This window comes from Spinacia oleracea, chromosome 1 (assembly GCF_020520425.1).
Source record: "Spinacia oleracea cultivar Varoflay chromosome 1, BTI_SOV_V1, whole genome shotgun sequence".
Lineage (NCBI taxonomy): Eukaryota > Viridiplantae > Streptophyta > Magnoliopsida > Caryophyllales > Amaranthaceae > Spinacia > Spinacia oleracea.
In genome coordinates, this window is record NC_079487.1 from 58176401 (window position 1) to 58188280 (window position 11880).

An 11880-nucleotide genomic window follows, 5' to 3' on the forward strand; every position below is an offset into this window, starting at 1 on the left:
TTCATCTTAATCCACACCGTGGACTTGCCTGTAACCTTTTGCAACCAATCTAGCTTTGAAAACTTCAAGTTTCTCATCCTTGTCTATTTTCAGTTTGAAAACCCATTTGCTTCCTATGACTTGGTGGCCATCTGGCAAAACGACCAAATCCCAAACTTGGTTTTCAGACATGGAGTCTAATTTAGATTGCATGGCTTCTTGCCATTGCTTGGAGCTAGGGCTCGCCATAGCTTGTTTGAAAGTCGCAGGTTCATCAATTTCAAGTAATAGAACGTCATAGCTCTCGTTCGTCAAAATACCTAAGTACCTTTCCGGTTGAGATCTATATCTCTGCGATCTACGCGGGGTTACATTTCTAGATGGTCCATGATTCTCACCAGATACTTCTAAAGATCTCTGAGTTCAATCCTGAATGTCATCTTGAACATTGTCTAGATTTTGTTGTTCGACTCGAATTTCTTCGAGGTCTACTTTTCTCCCACTTGTCATTTTGGAAATGTGATCTTTCTCCAAAAAGACACCATCTCGAGCAACAAATACCTTTTTCTCAGATGTATTGTAGAAGTAATACCCCTTTGTTTCCTTTGGATAGCCCACAAGGATACATTTGTCAGATTTCGGATGAAGTTTGTCTGAAATTAATCGTTTGACGTATACTTCACATCCCCAAATCTTAAGAAAAGACACATTTGGAGGCTTTCCAAACCATAACTCATATGGAGTCTTTTCGACAGCTTTAGACAGAGCTCTATTTATAGTGAGTGCAGCTGTATTTAGTGCATGTCCCCAAAATTCTAATGGAAGTTTGGCCTGACCCATCATTGACCTGACCATGTCTAGCAAGGTTCTGTTCCTCCGTTCCGACACACCGTTCCATTGTGGTGTTCCAGGAGGAGTCAATTCTGATAGAATTCCACATTCTTTCAGATGGTCATCAAATTCATAGCTCAGATATTCACCGCCTCTATCAGACCGCAGTGCCTTAATCTTCTTGCCTAATTGATTCTCTACTTCACTCTGAAATTCCTTGAATTTGTCAAAGGATTCAGACTTATGCTTCATTAGGTAGACATAACCATATCTACTGAAGTCATCAGTGAAAGTGATAAAGTAGCTGAAACCACCTCTAGCATTTGTACTCATTGGTCCACATACATCTGTATGGATTAAACCCAATAGTTTAGTTGCTCTTTCTCCAACTTTAGAGAAAGGTTGCTTTGTCATTTTGCCAAGTAAACATGATTCGCACTTACCATAATCCTCTAAGTCAAATGGTTCTAGAATTCCTTCCTTTTGAAGTCTTTCCATGAGTTTCAAGTTAATATGGCCTAATCGACAATGCCACAGATAGGTGAGATCTAAATCATCCTTTATGGACCTTTTGGTATTTATGTTATAAACTTGTTTGTCGTGATCTAGTAAATAAAGTCCATTGACTAATCTAACAGATCCATAAAACATCTCTTTAAAATAAAACGAACAACTATTGTCTTTTATTAAAAAGGAAAATCCCTTAGCATCTAAGCAAGAAACAAAAATGATGTTTTTAGTAAGACTTGGAACATGGAAACAGTCTTCCAGTTCCAAAACTAGCCCAGAGGGCAACGACAAATAATAAGTTCCTACAGCTAATGCATTAATCCTTGCTCCATTTCCCACTCGTAGGTCGACTTCACACTTGCTTAACCTTCTACTTCTTCTTAGTCCCTGTGAATTGGAACGTAAGTGTGAGCCACAACCTGTATCTAATACCCAAGAAGTTGAATTAGCAAGTATACAGTCTATAACGAAAATACCTGAAGATGGAACGACTGTTCCGTTCTTCTGATCTTCCTTTAGCTTCAAGCAATCTCTCTTCCAATGCCCCTTCTTCTTGCAATAGAAGCATTCAGATTCAGAAGTGGGTTGGTTCACCTTCTTCTTTTCAGATTTGGTGCCGCCTGGCTGCTTAGTATGGCTGGCCTTGTTGCCACCTTTCTTAGCATTCCTCTTCTTTCCAGATTTCTTGAACTTGCCCCCACGCACCATAAGCACGTCTTGCTTATCACTTTTAAGCGTCTTTTCAGCGGTCTTCAGCATACCGTGAAGCTCAGTGAGCATTTTATCCAGACTATTCATACTGTAGTTCAGCTTGAACTGATCATACCCGCTATGAAGAGAATGGAGGATGGTGTCTACATCCATTTCCTGAGAGAATTGCTGATCCAACCGACTCATATTCTAAATGAGTCCAATCATTTTGAGAACATGTGGACTTACGGGCTCGCCTTTCTTAAGCTTGGTCTCAAGAATTTGCCTATGGGTCTCGAACCTTTCGACTCGAGTCAGATCTTGGAACATGTTCTTTAACTCACTGATTATCGGGAAAGCATCTGAGTTGATGAACGTTTTCTGCAGATCTGCACCCATGGTTGCAAGCATTAGACATTTCACATCCTTGTTGGCTTCAATCCAACGATTGAGGGCTGCCTGAGTGACCCCGTTGCCTGCGGCTTCGGGCATCGCCTCTTCCATGACATACTCCTTTTCTTCCTGCATAAGACTTATTTGCAAGTTCCTTTGCCAGTCAAGGAAGTTTTTCCCGTTCAACTTCTCCTTTTCGAGAATTGATCGAATGTTGAATGAATTGTTATTTGCCATAGTTAAAACTACAATTGAAAAAGAATAAACAAATAAATAATCATTCACAGTTTCTCTTAATAAACTTAAATTCTAGCATGCATGCATAATTTAATGTTCATTAAGCATTTTATTCAAGTTATGTGTTCCAGCAGGTGTGAATAAAATGATTCCAAGACCCTAAACACCATTGAAGAATTAAGCACATTATGTATTTTGACTCAATTCTAAAATCTTTTAGGTAAGCAAAAGCCTTTTGCTAATAGTCTAGAAACTACTCTTGGTTGATAGGTACGTCTAAGAACTTATTAGGTAAACCTATCGAATTTTCCACGACATAAAAGGACTCCTTACTTATATCGTTGAGTTTCACCAAAACTAACATGTACTCACAATTTTTTGTGTACCTTACCCCTTTAGAATCAATAAGTAACACCTCGCTATGGCGGAAAACTATTACTAAGATTGATGTAAAGGTTATCCAAGTAAGTGTTATTTTTGCATGGCACCTTTTAACTCAATTTTTAAGTTTGGAACTTAAGGCTCTTACTAGGTTGGTTAGATTTTAAGTGAACTAAAATCCTTAATCATGCAACATAATCAAGCCACAATCTCATGCATATTTAAGACATATTTAAAAGCAATAAATAACTTAAAGCATGCATAAGATAAATGTGATCTAGTATGGCCCGACTTCATCTTGAAGCTTCAACTTCAATGTCCGTCTTGAAAATGGATTGGAAACTCCGTCTTGAATTTCACCGTGGGAGGCGCCATTTTCTTCAAATAGGATAAGCTATAATTAAGCTAATTACAACTATTTGATGGTGCGCAGACCATATTTGAATTGAAAAACAAACTTTGGTGCATTAGACCAATTACATTCAAATTTAATGGTACGCAGACCATATTTTCTATCCTATTTGGGCCATACTAGTCACTTCATAACCTGCAAAATAGTACATATACAATATATACCATTCACCCATTCATTATCATGAATGGCCCACATAGCTGTTTAGTTAAACACATTGTAATGCATCACATAAATATTTGCAGCAATTAATCAAGGGCACCAATAATCTACCAATTATTCAGTCCTTATTAATTCTAATCAAGTTGTTTTAACCTTAAAGGATTTGTAGACCTAATCAAGAGTTTATGACTAAAAATGCTCCCACTCAAACCAATAACTTTATATGCTTTACTAATTTTAAACATAAAAATGTATTTCTAGTCTAACCGGAAACATACAAGTTTAATTATAATTTAAAGCTCATACAAAATTATAATCGAGTCCATTTATTTAATTTATTTTCAGTTGAATTAAACAAATTTAAATTAATTCAAGGTTTAATTTTAGTAAAATAATTAGTATAAATTAAGATTTATAATAATTATAATATTCAAAATTAAAATCCGAGGAAACAATTTAAATTATTAATTTTAAAGTTAATTAAAATTATTTCCGAATTGAAATTTTAAAATTAAAACGAAACGTATCAATTGTCGCAAGACGAGGCACTTGGGCTTGCGCCCAAGCCCCATCGAGCTACGAGGTCCCATGCCCCGTGCCATTGATCGTTGCACACGGCTTGCACAGCCACACCGCACACTGCCCCTCTGCCACGCGCACACGCAGCCTTGCTGGCTACGCTGCGCGCAGCTTCGTGCTGTGTGTCGTGGCTGCCTATCTCTCGGCGGGCCTGGTGCGTCGTGGCGCAGCACATCGCTTGTTGCTCGCTGCATTCGTACTGCACGGGCGACGAGCTCCCTTGCTCGTCGTCGTGTGCCCGCACTATACAACACCCCTTAAGGGTAACACGTAGCTTCCATTGCTTTGTGCGTGCAACATTTATGAGCTTATTTCATAAAAATTTAAAATTTTTAATTCAAAATTAATGACAAATTAATAAATCATATTAATTTCATAATTTTAGGGCGGAAAATCGAAAATTTATTAATCAATTAATTTACGATTAACATGGATTCAAATCTAGGTCATAAAAATTTAAAATTTATCATAAACAATTTTTATGGTGGTTTTTAATCATGGATACCTAATTAAATCATTAATTAATTATGAAAATCAAATCAATTCTAAATTATTCGAATTTCAAAAAATTAATCATAATTACAAATTAGGTTGTATAATGAACAAGTCTAGGCATTCAAAATTGTTAAACATATACAGTAGGTTAATCAAAAATTCAAGATGTATCAACAAGAATCGCAAATATTCAATTTAACATCTTAAATTTACAAACTTTTGCGTTCGAAAAACTAAAACCTCGGAAAAGTCATAGTTAGGCTTCGAATTTGAGAATTCTGGGTTCGGCCGAAAAACAGTATTTTTGTCAAAATTTTAGAATGCCTTTTACATGCGAAATTGACACAAAAATCACTCCGCTCAATTTGGTTGAGTGACGAAGAAACTGCCGAAAAACTGTGTACATATAATTCAATAAACGCAATTTGCAATTAATTAACAATTACGAAAATTAATCACCCCTTTTTAATTCTTTGCAAATTTGTAAAATTTAACCATGTGAAGCAATTTATAGGTTATGCAAATAATAATAGGCTCGTGATACCACTGTTAGGTTATGATACATATGAACAACATAAATCATGCGGAAAAACCTTAATGCCAGGATACATATTAATTGCACATAATCATATAATTAGTCTAGGATACATACACTTTGTAGCGTGCCCTCCCTAGCTGCGCCCGAACCGAACAAGAACAAGTCTTTAGGACTCCAAGTGTCGTCCCTCCGTAGAAAGTCCACAGCACGTCCGGATCGGCCTTAAGATTGACAAACTAGAATCGCCCTTAAGGTACTATTATTTTCGGCTAAATAGGCAAGTAATATGGGTGATTTTTCTGCTCAAAAATCACAGCTTTTATTGTTTGCATACTTATTGAAAAACTCGTGTATAAATTTGTGACCCTAGGCACTTATTTATAGAATCATGGAAAAGGATTTCGAATTCTATTAGAACACTAAATTAATTAATTAGAATCCCTTTAGAACTCTATTTAATTAATTTCTATCTTCTAGGATTAGGATTTAATCATAGCACGAATTCCGATAGCTTTAGGATTCGTATAGCACGCACACAAGCACTAGCACGAGCACCGCACCGAACAGCCCGCGCGCATGCCTCGCGGCCTAAGCGAACTGCACGGCGCCTGGCCCATGCTCGCAGCCCATCTGATCCGAGCGCGCGCCACGCCTTGCTGGGCCTGGCGAGGCTTAGGCGTGTGGTTTGATGCGTATGGCTTGTTGGGCGAGGGCCTGGCTTCGTGCTGGGCCTTCGTCTAGCAAGTCTCGTCCGATGCTAATTCGTACGATACGCTTCCGATTAAATTCCCGATTCCGGATTTCATTTCCGATACGAGCAATATTTAACATTTCCGATTCCGGAATTAATTTCCGTTTCGAACAAATATTTAATATTCCCGTTTCCGGAATTATTTTCCGATTCCGATAATATTTTCGATTCTGACAATATTTTCGTTTCCGGCAATATTGCCGATTCCGGCAATATTTCCGATTCCGGCAATATTTCCGATTCCGGCAATATTTCCATTTCCGATAATATTTTCCGATACGTACCATGTTTCCGTTTCCGGCAACATCGACACCTTGGATAATATTTATATTTCCGATACGATCCATATTTCCGTTTCCAGCAATATCATCGTTTCCGGAGTATTCATTTACTTGCCTTTGACGATCTTAGCTCCCACTGAAACCAAGATCCGTCGATTCCGAATAACCATAGATGGAGTATTTAAAGCCATTAAATACTTGATCCGTTTATGTACTATTTGTGTGACCCTACGGGTTCAGTCAAGAGTAAGCTGTGGATTAATATCATTGATTCCACTTGAACTGAAACGGCCTCTAGCTAGGCATTCAGCTCACTTGATCTCACTGAATTTATTAACTTGTTTAATTAATACTGAACCGCATTTATTAGACTTAACATTAAATGCATACTTGGACCAAGGGCATTATTTCCTTCACCTTCTTTGCAATCAGTTGATGCAGGGCGTCTACCTCTAGAACCTCGGGGTCCCGCTGGCCCGGAGAGAGAAATTTCCGTTTGGCTTGGACCTTTCATCCATACAATATACCCCGCAGACAGAGTAACAGGCTCAGGTAGGAATTGAATATTCAAGAATGGTTTGGCAACCCAATACCGCCTCCAAACTTCAAAACGATCAGCATTCATCACAACAGGTTTCGGATGCTCCTCATCATAATCCGGGATTTCTTCCTTCAAGCCATATTGTCTCATCACTCGAGCAGGAGAGTAGAAGACTAACATGTTAGGTTATGATACATATGACATTACATAGATCATGCGGAAACAACCATTAACCCAGGACAACATATTATTTACACATAATCATATAGCATAATTTAGATGCATACTCTTTGTTGCGTGCCCTCCCTAGCTGCGCCCGAACCGAACAAGAACAAGTCTTTAGGACTCCAAGTGTCGTCCCTCCGTAGATAGTCCACAGCACGTCCGGATCCGCCTTAAGATTGACCAACTAGAATCGCCCTTAAGGTACTAGAAAATTTCGGCACTTTATGAGCAAGATGTGTGTTTTAATTTTCTCTCAAAAAACTCACTTTTGAATACTTTGAAACTTGTGTATAAATTATGACCCCTAGGCCTTTATTTATAGAGTTATGGAAAAGGAATCGTAATCCTAGTAGGATACGAATTAATTGAAATTAGAATCCTACATGAATTCTATTTAATTAATTTATCCAATTAGGAATAGAAATTTAATCATACACTGACTCTTGTAGATTTAGGAATCACGCATGAGCACAAACTCACACACACACGGCAGCCACAAGGGCTGCCCATGCGCGTGCGAGCAGCAGCCCACGCAGCGCGGCCCACGCAACGGTGGCCTTGGCGCGCGCTGGGCCTGCCTTGGCTGGGCTTGTGGCGCGCGCGTGCTTGCTGGGCGATGGCCCGGCTTCGTGCTGGGCCTTCGTCCGGCAGGCCTCGTCCGATGCTAATTCGTACGATACGCTTCCGATTAAATTTCCAGTTCCGGAATTTATTTCCGATACGAACAATATTTAATATTTCCGATTCCGGAATTAATTTCCGTTTCGAACAAATATTTAATATTTCCGTTTCCGGAATTATTTTCCGATTCCGGTAATATTTCCAATTCTGACAATATTTCCGTTTCCGGCAATATTTCCGATTCTGGTAATATTTCCATTTCCAATAATATTTTCCGATACGTACCATGTTTCCGTTTCCGGCAACATCTACGACTTGGATAATATTCATATTTCCGATACGATCCATATTTCCGTTTCCGGCAATATCATCGTTTCCGGAGTATTCATTTCTTGCCTGTGACGATCTTAGCTCCCACTGAAACCAAGATCCGTCGGTTCCGAATATTCATAGATGGAGTATTTAATGCCATTAAATACTTGATCCGTTTACGTACTATTTGTGTGACCCTACAGGTTCAGTCAAGAGTAAGCTGTGGATTAATATCATTAATTCCACTTGAACTGAAGCGGCCTCTAGCTAGGCATTCAGCTCACTTGATCTCACTGAATTATTAACTTGTTAATTAATACTGAACCGCATTTATTAGACTTAACATAGAATGCATACTTGGACCAAGGGCATTATTTCCTTCAGTCTCCCACTTGTCCTTAGGGACAAGTGTGCATTTCCTAATTCCTTTGTCGCTCGATGCTTGCTCTTGAACATAAGGTAAGAGTTGTCATCCTTATTATGTCCAGAGGTGTTCCTCGGTTTCAGAGTTCAACTGATCAAATAAACAGATAATCATTGCCTATGATTCATCCGAGCACGGCCATGCATTTCACAGTTTCTAGCTCTCCGAGTGGCCTTGTACAACTTTTAAGCATCTCATCCCGATTTATGGGAGGACAATCCCAATCTTGCGATCTTGAGATTAGACTTCGTTTGATAGGTGATTACCTGAGCGTTGCCTTTATAGCCTCCTTTTATGGTGCGACGGTTGGTCAACGTCAAAGCAACCAGTTCTCAAACAAGTAATCTCAAATCACTCAGGTATTGAGGATTTAGTGTCTAATAATTTAATGAAATTTACTTATGACAGACTTTCATCTCTTACAGTAAAGTTTCATAGGTCTTGTCCGATACTAGTCTTCCCAAAGTAAGTATCTATGCAAATGATTATGACATTGCCATGTCCACATAGTTCAAGAAACAGAACTACTAGTCATCTTGCATTCTAATCGTCTAACGTTTTCTATGCGTCCAATTTTATAGAAAACTCCGATTAGGGACCATTTTCAACCTTTGACATTCAAGTTCACTTGATAGACATTTCTTAGTCACAGGACTGGTCCTGACAGTCTATCTTGAATATATCGTCAAGTTGAAGGGACTCATCATTTAATAAACCACAAATTAAATGGAAAAATGAATTCCTTTCATTTATTGTGAATGATTAACCAATAATGTTTTACAAAGATTTAAACTCTAAAACTTTAAAACATTAAACAGAGACATCAAAGCCATTCTCCAATATGCTTGATTCCCATAGCTGCAGTGTGCGAGTTGTGCTTCGCTTGCGGCAGAGGTTTAGTTAATGGATCTGATATGCTGTCATCAGTTCCAATTTTGCTTATCTCGACTTCTTTTCTTTCAACGAACTCTCGTAGAAGGTGAAATCTACGAAGTACATGCTTGACTCTCTGGTGGTGTCTAGGCTCTTTTGCCTGTGCAATAGCTCCGTTATTATCACAATACAGGGCTATTGGTCCTTTAATGGAGGGGACTACACCAAGTTCTCCTATGAACTTCCTTAGCCATATAGCTTCCTTTGCTGCTTCATGTGCAGCAATGTACTCCGCTTCAGTTGTAGAATCCGCAATGGTGCTTTGCTTAGCACTTTTCCAGCTTACTGCTCCTCCGTTGAGGCAGAAGACAAACCCAGACTGTGATCTGAAATCATCTTTGTCGGTTTGGAAACTTGCGTCCGTATAGCCTTTAACAATTAATTCATCATCTCCACCATAGACCAGGAAGTCATCTTTGTGCCTTTTCAGGTACTTCAGAATATTCTTGGCAGCAGTCCAATGCGCCTCTCCTGGGTCTGACTGGTATCTGCTCGTAGCACTGAGTGCGTACGCAACATCCGGGCGTGTACATATCATAGCATACATTATTGAACCAATCAATGATGCATATGGAATCCCATTCATTCGTCTACGCTCATCAAGTGTTTTTGGGCACTGAGTCTTGCTTAGAGTCATTCCATGAGACATGGGTAGGTAGCCTCGCTTGGAGTCCGCCATCTTGAACCTATCAAGCACCTTATTGTTATAAGTGCTTTGACTAAGTCCAATCATCTTTTTAGATCTATCTCTGTAAATCTTGATGCCCAATATGTACTGTGCTTCTCCTAGATCCTTCATCGAAAAACATTTCCCAAGCCAAATCTTGACAGAGTTCAACATAGGAATGTCATTTCCGATAAGCAATATGTCGTCGACATATAATACTAGGAAAGCAATTTTGCTCCCACTGACCTTCTTGTATACACAAGATTCGTCCGCGTTTTTGATGAAACCAAAGTCACTGACTGCTTCATCAAAACGTATATTCCAGCTCCTGGATGCCTGCTTCAATCCGTAGATTGACTTCTTTAGCTTGCATACCTTTTTAGCATTCTTTGGATCCTCAAAACCTTCAGGCTGTGTCATAAACACAGTTTCTGTTAAAACGCCGTTTAAGAAAGCAGTTTTGACATCCATCTGCCATATTTCGTAATCGTAATATGCAGCGATTGCTAACATTATTCGAATAGACTTTAGCATTGCAACTGGTGAAAAGGTTTCATCGTAATCCACACCGTGGACTTGCCTGTAACCTTTTGCAACCAATCTAGCTTTGAAAACTTCAAGTTTCCCATCCTTGTCCTTTTTCAGTTTGAAAACCCATTTGCTTCCAATGGCTTGGTAGCCATCTGGCAAATCGACCAAATCCCATACTTGGTTTTCAGACATGGAGTCTAATTCAGATTGCATGGCTTCTTGCCACTGCTTGGAGCTAGGGCTCGTCATAGCTTGCTTGTAAGTCGCAGGTTCATCACTTTCAAGTAATAGAACGTCATAGCTCTCATTCGTCAAAATACCTAAGTACCTTTCCGGTTGAGATCTATATCTTTGCGATCTACGCGGGGTAACATTTCTAGATTGACCATGATTCTCACCAGATTCTTCTAAAGATCTCTGAGTTTCATCCTGAATGTCATCTTGAGCATTCTCTAGAGTTTGTTGTTCGACTCGAATTTCTTCGAGGTCTACTTTTCTCCCACTTGTCATTTTGGAAATGTGATCCTTCTCCAAAAAGACACCATCTCGAGCAACAAACACTTTGTTCTCAGATGTATTGTAGAAGTAATACCCCTTTGTTTCCTTTGGATAGCCCACAAGGATACATTTGTCAGATTTTGGATGAAGTTTGTCTGAAATTAATCGTTTGACGTATACTTCACATCCCCAAATCTTAAGAAAAGACACATTTGGAGGCTTTCCAAACCATAATTCGTATGGAGTCTTTTCGACAGCTTTAGACGGAGCTCTATTTATAGTGAGTGCAGCTGTATTTAGTGCATGTCCCCAAAATTCTAATGGAAGTTCGGCCTGACCCATCATTGACCTGACCATGTCTAGCAAGGTTCTGTTCCTCCGTTCTGACACACCGTTCCATTGTGGTGTTCCAGGAGGAGTCAATTCTGATAGAATTCCACATTCTTTCAGATGGTCATCAAATTCATAGCTCAGATATTCACCGCCTCTATCAGACCGCAGTGCCTTAATCTTCTTGCCTAATTGATTCTCTACTTCACTCTGAAATTCCTTGAATTTGTCAAAGGATTCAGACTTATGCTTCATTAGGTAGACATAACCATACCTACTGAAGTCATCAGTGAAAGTGATAAAGTAGCTGAAACCACCTCTAGCATTTGTACTCATTGGTCCACATACATCTGTATGGATTAAACCCAATAGTTCATTTGCTCTTTCTCCAACTTTAGAGAAAGGTTGCTTTGTCATTTTGCCAAGTAAACATGATTCGCATTTACCATAATCCTCTAAGTCAAATGGTTCTAGAATTCCTTCCCTTTGAAGTCTTTCTAAGCGTTTTAAGTTTATATGGCCTAATCGACAATGCCACAGATAGGTGAGATCTGAATCA